At 33.5% G+C, this 9,782-nt stretch overlaps 1 long non-coding RNA gene across 1 annotated transcript; it reads right to left on the minus strand.

Annotated features, from left to right (window-relative positions):
* Nucleotides 1-2,752: 2,752 nt before the first annotated feature.
* LOC112013916 (uncharacterized) lies at nt 2,753-3,817 on the minus strand. The gene is made up of 2 exons (XR_010630545.1): nt 3,619-3,817; nt 2,753-3,048 (listed from the first exon to the last, which is right to left on the minus strand). It is a non-coding gene; the product is annotated as an uncharacterized LOC112013916 (long non-coding RNA).
* Nucleotides 3,818-9,782: the final 5,965 nt, after the last annotated feature.

The following is a 9,782-nucleotide window of genomic DNA, read 5'->3' on the forward strand; positions in this document are numbered from 1 at the left end:
CTTTGTACCTCTTTTCATCACTCGCGTGCGAGGTATGCGCATTGTAGTCACTCCAGATCTTATATTTGAGGTACTACTCGTTCCGAGGGTAGAGTTTGCTGACTACCCCGGCTGTCCTCGTCTTCAAACTATATCCAAAGACAAACTCATATCTCTTTTCTGTGAGACACCCTCATCTTAGGGTGAACGTCAAAACCCTTGCTCGAGCTTTTCCAAAGGTTCGAGGTTCCTAAATATGGTGATGACATTTGTTTTACATCCCTTGTCTCACTATAATTCGATTACTGAGCCTCGTGCTCAATTTTTGTTATCCCTACTTGAGGGACTTACTATTGATTTTCCCTTTCACTTCACATATCCCTTATAGATGTCTATAAGGATTCAGCAACCCGTGATAAGCTTATTTCCCTTCTGCTATCACGCGAATTCTTCTCCACGAGTCTATGTCCTATTCCGAGTCTCCTCACTTCACTGTGATGTGTGCCATTAGCGTGGCGACTGTTAGATGGAGCGAGGCCCAGTTTCGACCGAAGCAGCCATGGACCGAGATGGCAACTCCTACGGCTTCTTCTACTCCATTCATATTTGCTCCTTCTACCTCTGCGAGTGGTATGACCCTCAAGATGGTCATGGTGCAGCTTTAGCGTATATCAGTCGTATTAGGTGAATACCTTCAAGATGGATGCTCGCTTTAATACTCTCTACTGAGTTGTATTTGGTGAACACCATGTCAGTCATATTGCATGACAACAGGCTCGCCTTGGTGGTTTTGTAGAGTATCCCTCTCCTTCTCCAAAGGCATCTGAGGACGAGGACGATGATGGTGACTCCGGTAGTGCTGCTGATGCTACTGTTGATAAGGATGCTAGCTCTTCCAATGACGATGAGATGACTACGTCTCAATGACTTACCCTTTGTCATTCGTGACAAAAAGAGTAGTTTTGGGTATGAGAGTAGTCATGTACTTAGGAGGAGAGTTTGTATAGGACATTTTTGTTAGGGGGAGTGTTCATCTTTTGAGGATGTAGTGAGGACTTATATATTTTTTTTCTTTTCTTAGATACATTGTTCTTACATTATGATAGCAAACCTTGTACTCATTATTGATATATATATATATATGTATGTATGTATGTATGTATGTATATATATGTTGTTATTACATTTTTTTCACCTATCACTTCATGTGTTGTTTCTTTTCTCTCTTTATGCACATGCTTTTTATTTATTGTATGCAATCTTTTATTTCTATTTCACACTAAGATGCTGTGATGAGTTTTGTTTAAAGTGTTTCAAAAATACAAGTTTTCAAAGTCTTTCATGCCATGAACTCTCTTTTTGCAAAAATTTTCAAGAGTTTGTATTAAGATAGATTTTATTGTATTCGACAAGTGAGTATGAGTTGAGTAATTTATGACTTCTCTCATATTTTATTTGTTTGTTGTGATTTTGTCACAGATTGCCAAAGGAGGAGATTATTAGGACACATGTGAATCATGTTAAAAACATATGTCATTTAGAATTGGATTATCCTTTAACAAAACACACTTTACTTGTAATTGGGTAGATCTATGATGGTTTAAGTCTTCAAGAAACATGTTGTTGAAGTCAAGAGTTAAAGTCATGCAAATTTGTCCAAAAAGCAAGTGAAGAAGTGTTGTATTTTAAAGCTCGAGATATTGTATCTATCGAGATTTAAAAGGCAAATTTAGCCTAATGCTCGACAGCTGCTTGACAGATACCCTATCTATCGAGATTTACGAAAATCAGTTTTTCAAATTTGATTTCACACATATCCATATGTATGTTTTCAGGCTTTCTTTTATCACAACCCTAAACATATATAAGAATTATTTTAAGGGCCGTCATAAGGTTGATGAAACTTGATGCAAATGTTTTATTCAAGCATATTGTGACTGGAGCCATATGCCCTAGTTCATCTTTCTTTTGAAGAAGCTACTGCATTTATACGCCGTAGGGTTTTGTGATCAAGGAGCTTCTTGATCTTCATCATGTGGATGAACTGAAGAACTTTGCAACTAACATCCTTCTCAAGTTAGTGTGTTAGTCACATACTTGGATCCGTGCATCAATTGGTTAGTCACGTATTGGGAGCCGTGCATTGAAAATGAGAGATTGTCATTACAAAACATGTCCAATTGTGTATTGGGGTAAGGTTCAACTGTAGGTTGGTATAAGGTACTCGGATTCCTTTACTTGTAACTGCTTGTTGTGATAATAGTGGATTCTCAGAAGTGGTGATCTTAAAATCACCCGATGGGGTTTTTGCCTTAGAGATTTTTTCCATCTATAAACAAATCACCGTGTCAACTTCATTTTCCCTTGCATTTAACTTAGTCGGTGATTTGTTTGTGCTACCCACGCGTATTGCATGTTAATTAACTTAATTAATTCACTTGCTAATTAATTGATTAAGTTATTACAAGAGGTCAATACATTCTTGGCCTATCAATCAAGATAATATCTCTCAACTGTTCTCTAAATTTATGGTAAATCCAATACTTGTAAAATGTTATTATTCAAATGTTTGTTAGAAGATTTTTTATTTATCGATTATTGTTCTTAGGAACAACAAATTTATGCAAAATTTATGTGAAAAGGGAGGACTTCAAAACTTCATAGAAGATTACAGAGAAGAGAAACTCAAATATAGTTGACACGGTAACATTGCACAAAGCAAGAGTTCTAGATAAAACCTACTTTGACGAGGATATAACCCATCTAGAAGAGATTCATAAAACTCATTACTCATTCCTAATAATATTATTTGGGGTAGTCGCTTACTGATGATTTACATGTCTCAAATATTCTGAATACAACGAAACACATAAATATTTTATACTCTTAAAAGACATGGTGGTGCTTCTTTCCATGAGCCTTTTCTTCTTCTTTCTTTGCTTCTTTCTTCTCATGATGCTCATGGAACGCATACCCACCGGCTCCTACAGCAACTGTTGCTGCAATCTCCTCTTCTATCTTGTGCTTGTGGGCATGCTCTGGCTCTTTCTTTGCCTAATGCTTTTCATGCTGAATCAATCATTGAAACAAATTAAAGTGCTAGTACGAATTCGAAAAGGACTTAAACAACTATACACGAATAAATTTTAAGGTCAATTGAATTCAACATAGATACCATCAAGAAATCCCGAATATGCATGCATGCGCATAGAAACTCCTGATTGAGCTAACGCAACACAAGACCAAATAACTAATGAAGAGTATAGTAGCTCTGCTGCTTTTAATTTGTAAAAAGTTTGTTTGTTTACCTTCGCAGCAAGTTTTGTTTGTTTTCTCTAGTGTATATGTATCATGTGTAGGCTCATACTAGTGCTTTGTTTTCAATGAAATCTCTCATTCATCCCAGAAACAACAGCTCTTTTCTATAGCGTTTTCGATTAATTAAAGATATTGGTTCATGCTGCTTGAGATCAAAAACAGTATCTGTAACAAACTACCAATAGAAAAACTTCAATACAATGAAAATAGCAATTTTTAAAACACAAACAGACAAATATATATATATATATATATATTAAAAAAAAAAAAAAAAACCTGAAGGAATTAAAGGAAAAATGACAACTAGATGAGGAAGATTACCAAGGCATAAGCTCCAGCAGCAATAGCACCGAGCTCGCCTAGCTGCTCGAGATGCTTGTGGTGCTTCTCTTCCTTCTTATAATCAACAGGTTTTTCCTCGTTTTTATTGTGGTGGTGGTGGTGGTCAGCCATTGTGGTGGTAGAGTATGATAGATGTCTTGAGAAGATACAGGAACCACAATGCCAGAATCAACGAGAAAGGTTATTAATTGCTCTGTGATGTGGATTAAGGGTTTGGGTTAGGGTGATTATATATAGTGGTGATCATGGTCAAATGACTAAGCCCTCCCCAGGCCATGAATTTTGTCATCAAAGGTCAAGACTTAAAGAGAAGTATTATACATATATATATATATAAAAGATGTTTTGTTTACATTTTTTGTCACGTCAACTTTAAAGATCTCACAATTTTATACCATTACATATTATTTTTTTTTTCACCTTATTTTAGGTGTTTTGGCTGCTTTTAATTCAAGTGAATTCCATGAGCTAAATTTCATGAAAGCTATGGCTAAGATTTGTAATAAAAATTACATGTGCAGTTGACCTCAAGCACTTGCAGCCCCATAAAATAAAATCAACTATCTGATATGGTTGTGAACATTCTCCCTCCAATTCATAAAGTATAGGTAATGTCCTCTGCAATTTTATCAATTTTTTAAGCCTTTTTAGTTACATGATTATTTCATCTTGGGCCTTTCTCTGTAGCCATTGTTGTTTATAAATTCAAACCATTAGTGAAAATTATGCAATGTTAATGGGCTTTCGAATGGTTAGGCTTAGCAAGTTTTTATGGGCTTAAAAATATCATACTCCATTGGTAGATTCAAGTGCTGACTTTAGAAAGTTGGTCCATCAAATTAACAAATCTGATTTTTTTTTTTTTTTTTTTTATATATAATCTAGGCATTTGTAAAGGATATTTAATTGAAATTTGCATACTTGTTTTAAAGTAAAATATTTTCAAAAACAAAATATTTTACAAGTAAACACTTTAAGTAAAATATTTTTAAGTTTTTGATATGATAACTAAAATATTTCAAGCAAACCACCAAAATCAATGGCTCAATATTGAAGCCGTTGGTGCTAGACTGCTGGAACTGACAGTCAGAGCAATGACTTCAGCGACCGAACTGCTAACAATCTCCGTTGAGAAAATGGCACCTTCTGTTACCAAACCTCCGGTGCCAGTTGTGGTGTCGCGTCTTTGACCACTGTCTACTGGTTCGGTGACTCCGGCTATCGAACTACCAAAATTGATCACCGGTGAGGTTCTCTTGCCACCAGACTGCTGACACCAGTCTCTAGAGCAAAATCACCGACCACCGCACCGCTGTCATCAATGATCTTGAAGAGTTTTTTCCATAGTTTCCTGACCAAGCAACTTAACATCTTTCCCATTTCCCTCATTAATTGTTTCTTATTGTATCATAATTTCCTAACCGCATCATCAGTTTAACAAATTTGTTTTGAGTATCCTAGTATTGAGATTAACTCTTCATCATGCCAGTATGCAAATACAAATACTTCTCTTCCACCAGTCGGTGTTAAACTCTATCATGTAGCCTCGGAATTTGATTTCCACGAACTTACCCATTACCACTTTATCAAGCACGTCCCTCAGGCCCTAGAATTTTCCAAGCGATTAATTACCAAGCAAATCTCTTTTCTTTTTTTTTTCTTTTTTGGTTATTGATAAATTGCTTCAGTGGACAAAAATGTGAAGTTTTTCAAACTAAAGATTATATGTAGTTTCCACTCCTTTCTTTCCCATTCTCTACGTCTTCTATCTATATTATCTCAAAAAAAAATTATATGTGGTCTGCACTGTACCCAACATAAATACAATATAATTCTATATCTTTATTCAATCAATTATATATACTCCTTTTATTGTTAAAACATATGCTAGACAACCAATATCTAATACTATATTCTATATATTAAAAAAAATAAAATAAAAAACAAGCTAAGGATATTATGCCATGTAGGATTAAAACCCATTTAAAAATCTGTCATGTTAACAGTAAAAACTCAAATTAAAAACACAAAAATTGTACCTTTTTGCATCTTCAAACTAAACTTTAAAAAAATCACACGTTGCGCTCCTTGAGATGGGATCGGAAAAAGTTGAGAGAGAGAGAGAGAGAGATACCAGTGTAATACCAAGAAGTGCACATCTTAAGAACAATTGCTCCTCAACCAGTCCAATGAAGGACTTAAATAAGAATCTCTCTTTTCCTACTATAATTTTGTACATGTATTGTTATTCTTGCTAACTCCTTTTTTTAACTATCGAACTGTAACCCTTAGGAATCAAGTGTTGGCCTTAGCTACCCATATTTACAAATTAATTGTATTGAACCTCCATTCTAGCCCAATCTTAGTGGAATGGGCCTGGTTCCTAGGATCCACCCCCTACACACATATATTTTAACTCACTTAAAGTTAAATAGGGAGAAACACTTATTGGCACTGAACCAAAAAAAAAAAAAAAAAAGCAATTACATGCTGCCTCAATATATATATATATATATTTTCCCATTAACAAACCCTTTATCCTCCGCTCCACAAATTGCAGAAAAATTATATTAATACTAAAAGAAGTCACCAATTCACCCGAAGTTAAATAGCGGCAGCACTAATTGTTACTGAGCAAAACAAAAGACAAGAAAGTGTTGGACTTAGGAAGCAGTTACTTCATATAGGTGCTTGCGATTCTCTTTCATTGTTTTAGAGCTTTAAAAGCTCCACATTAGGAGATTTATCATTTTATCTGCATAGGAACGAAAGAAGACACAATCAATAAGAGAATTCAAAATAAAAAAAAAATAAAAAACAATTGCAGGCCTTTTGTAGAACACCTTGCAGAAATAGTCATTTGTTTTTACTTACAAAATCCTTAGGAAAAAACAATGAACAAGAGATATGGTTTTATAGAGCTTAAGTATTAACAACCAAGACATACCCTCTATTTTAGGCCAGATTAGTTAATTAATTGCAAATGATCACATATATAAAGTAAAGACCCCAATGGGAGTGCATGTAGCTTGTCATGTGGCCTTTAATTTTACATTTAATCATTTTTTACTTCTTTTCATTAAGTTTTTTTTTTTTTTTTTACTGTTACTCAAAAGATAACATTAAATTAATTTTATGTTATCTTATTAATTGCTCGAGTTTACATCATACATTTCTCTCTACTTCATGTCTTTTAGAATACCCACCGTTTTAGTATTAAAAAAAAAAAAAGCAAAAATAATGATAATAATAGGATTAATAGTAATAACTAACAAGATAAGGCCATGGGGAGAGATAGAGAGACACGAAAATGTTGTAGATTATTAAAAGAAAAGTATTGTTTCACTATTATCAAAATTAAGTATTGAAATTGACAAAGTATTTGTAAGAGAGCAAAAGATGAATCTGAGGGGCACAACATCCATCATACTAGTCCCCACCACCATCAAACTGCCAAAACCCTACTGGTAATTTTTTTTTCTTTATAAATTAGGGGCTTAAATATGATTTAGGTTTGAGTATAATTTGGTTAGATATTTTTTGTTTGGATATATAAGTAGAGAATATTTGGTATGCAATGTAAAACCATATTTTACCATGGTTTTAAATCATCTATAAGACATTTTTAATGTTGTACTATTAATGAGTGGAAGACGTGAGAGAGTTTGACATATTTTTTTGGCAAAAATGCAAAACTGACCCTTTAACTTTTAGTTTTGTCATTTCAGTCCTCTAAGTTTCAATTTTTGTCAATGTAGTCTTCCGTTAGAAGTCGGTTATCTTTTTCCGTTAAATGACCCTTTAATTTTAGCTTCTTTTTATAATAATTTTTATAATTAAAAGAAAATTAAAAAAAAAAAAAAAAAACAAGTAACCTAAGAAATCAAAACCTTTAACATGTGGAGAAGTCCAATCCACAAACCTGAATCTGAGTCCCAAATGAAACGAAGCCGCGTTCTCGGGCAACAAGCCAATGGCATGCCGCACGCCGCACGCCTCATCCTCAAAGCCAATTTGACATAGCTCATCTCCTCTTTTTTGTTTTCGAACAAGATGAACAATAACAAAGAAATCAAAGCTCCTCTCAGTAAATTTTCATAATCTCTTTCCTCTTTCATTCTTTTTTTTTTCTCTTCATATTTCCACCTCTCTAAACACTAAGCTAAGCTTCAAAATCTTCTCATTCATACACAGTCCAGAACTCTCGAATATCAATTCGGAAAATTCCACCAACTCCGAGAAATATCAATTGAGCAAGTAGCTCTAACGGTTTGACCACCAACGACCCTTCTCTCTTGTGCTTCACATTCCGAACATGGATTCTAGGGAGAGTAGCGTGTGTGGTCCTCTCATTTCTCAACCAATTCTTCTGGTACAGCAAAGAGCCTCTCTCGCTAACATCAANACCACCAACGACCCTTCTCTCTTGTGCTTCACATTCCGAACATGATTCTAGGAGAGTGCGTGTGGGTCCTCTCATTTCTCAACCAATTCTTCTACCGCAAGAGCCTCTCTCGCTAACATCAATCTCAGCTCAGATCGTAGTGGTCCCGCTCAGACACCTCATGGCGTCAACGATAATGGAGCAAGTGTTCTTCAAGGGGACTCGGGGAGTGTATTGATCGGTGGTGTGTTGAGCGTAGACTTCGCCAGGGACTCAGGGAGATTGGTATCGGAGATCACGGAATAGTAAGGAGGGGAATGGTTGCGCTGGTAACAGAAGGGGCATATCCAGATCTTGGCGGCGAAGACGACGCAAGAACAGAGGCACAGGTTTTGCACAGATCTTGCGTTCGCCATTTCCGAATGTTTTTTTTTTCTTTTCTTTTTTTACAGCTTTTTTTTTCTTTTAACTATGAAAATTGTTATTAAAAAAAAAAAAAAAAGTCAAAACGGTGTTGTTTTGATCACTTAACGGAAAAAGATAACTGAGTTCTAAAGGAAAACCACATTAACAAAAATTGAAACTTAGAGGACTGAAATGACAAAACTGAAAATTAGAAGACTGAAATAACAAAAGCTGAAAGTTAAAGGATCAGTTTTGCATTTTTGCCTATTTTTTTCATGGTATGCAATATGTGAACACAATACAAATTAGTTAATTTTCATGATCTTATTACTCTTTTGTATTTATTTTATTTTAATATATCAAAATATATTTTATTTTACTTTTTCTTTATAATATATGTACAACATTCTCCAAAACCGTCTTATATAAAATATCACAAAATTATCCTAGCATCATATGAGTAACTTACTAGTTATACAAAATAATCAAATAAGTACCATGAAATTTTAACATTATTTACTGTTATGTTACAGTTACGGCAGATCAAGGATATCTTGTAAGAAAGTTAGCATATTACAATTTGTTAGTTGTGACTGTTGATGACATTACTTTCATTAAATATTTAATTATATAAATAAATAAATAATCATTTACACTGCACAAGCCCACCATGAACATAATCTCATTTGCTGTCATGCAATAACCATGATATATGTATCTTAATCCTAACATCAAAAATATCGCACAAATGATCTTGTGATTGACTGATCAAAGCAATGAAAAATGTCCATGTTCTTGTTTATTAGTTTTATATTATATTTTGATAATATAAAGGGAGAAAGAAATGGAAGGAAAACACACTGACCAGCTGATAATGATAAACAATTAATTAGTTAATCAATTTTTTTTAATGGATGATTTTTAAAATAAAAAAAAATATTGTTAAAAGATATTATAAATTTTATGCATAATTATTAGATCTACTCTCTTACATTTATGGTAGATTCCACTAATTAAATTTATGATATGGTCTATTATAAATATGAAAGTAGTAACTAACATGGTATTTACCCTAAATAACTATTAATTTTTCAAATATTACAATATGACATTTATAAATTGATATGACAATAAAGGTAATCAATGAATTTAACAATATGATAAAGAAAGTCAAAAAAATTATAATAAATGAAAGTCAAAATTACTTTTTGTAATAAGTGATACATCTTATGTGATGAAATTTGTATTAATTATTTTTGTATTACTCTTCTTTTTTCTAGAAGTTCACTTGGGTTAAAAAATTAATAAAATTAAATTAAATAAGAAATTGCTTAGATAACATCAAGAAGATTAA

Source organism: Quercus suber, unplaced genomic scaffold (assembly GCF_002906115.3).
Source record: "Quercus suber isolate HL8 unplaced genomic scaffold, Cork oak 2.0 scaffold_162, whole genome shotgun sequence".
Lineage (NCBI taxonomy): Eukaryota > Viridiplantae > Streptophyta > Magnoliopsida > Fagales > Fagaceae > Quercus > Quercus suber.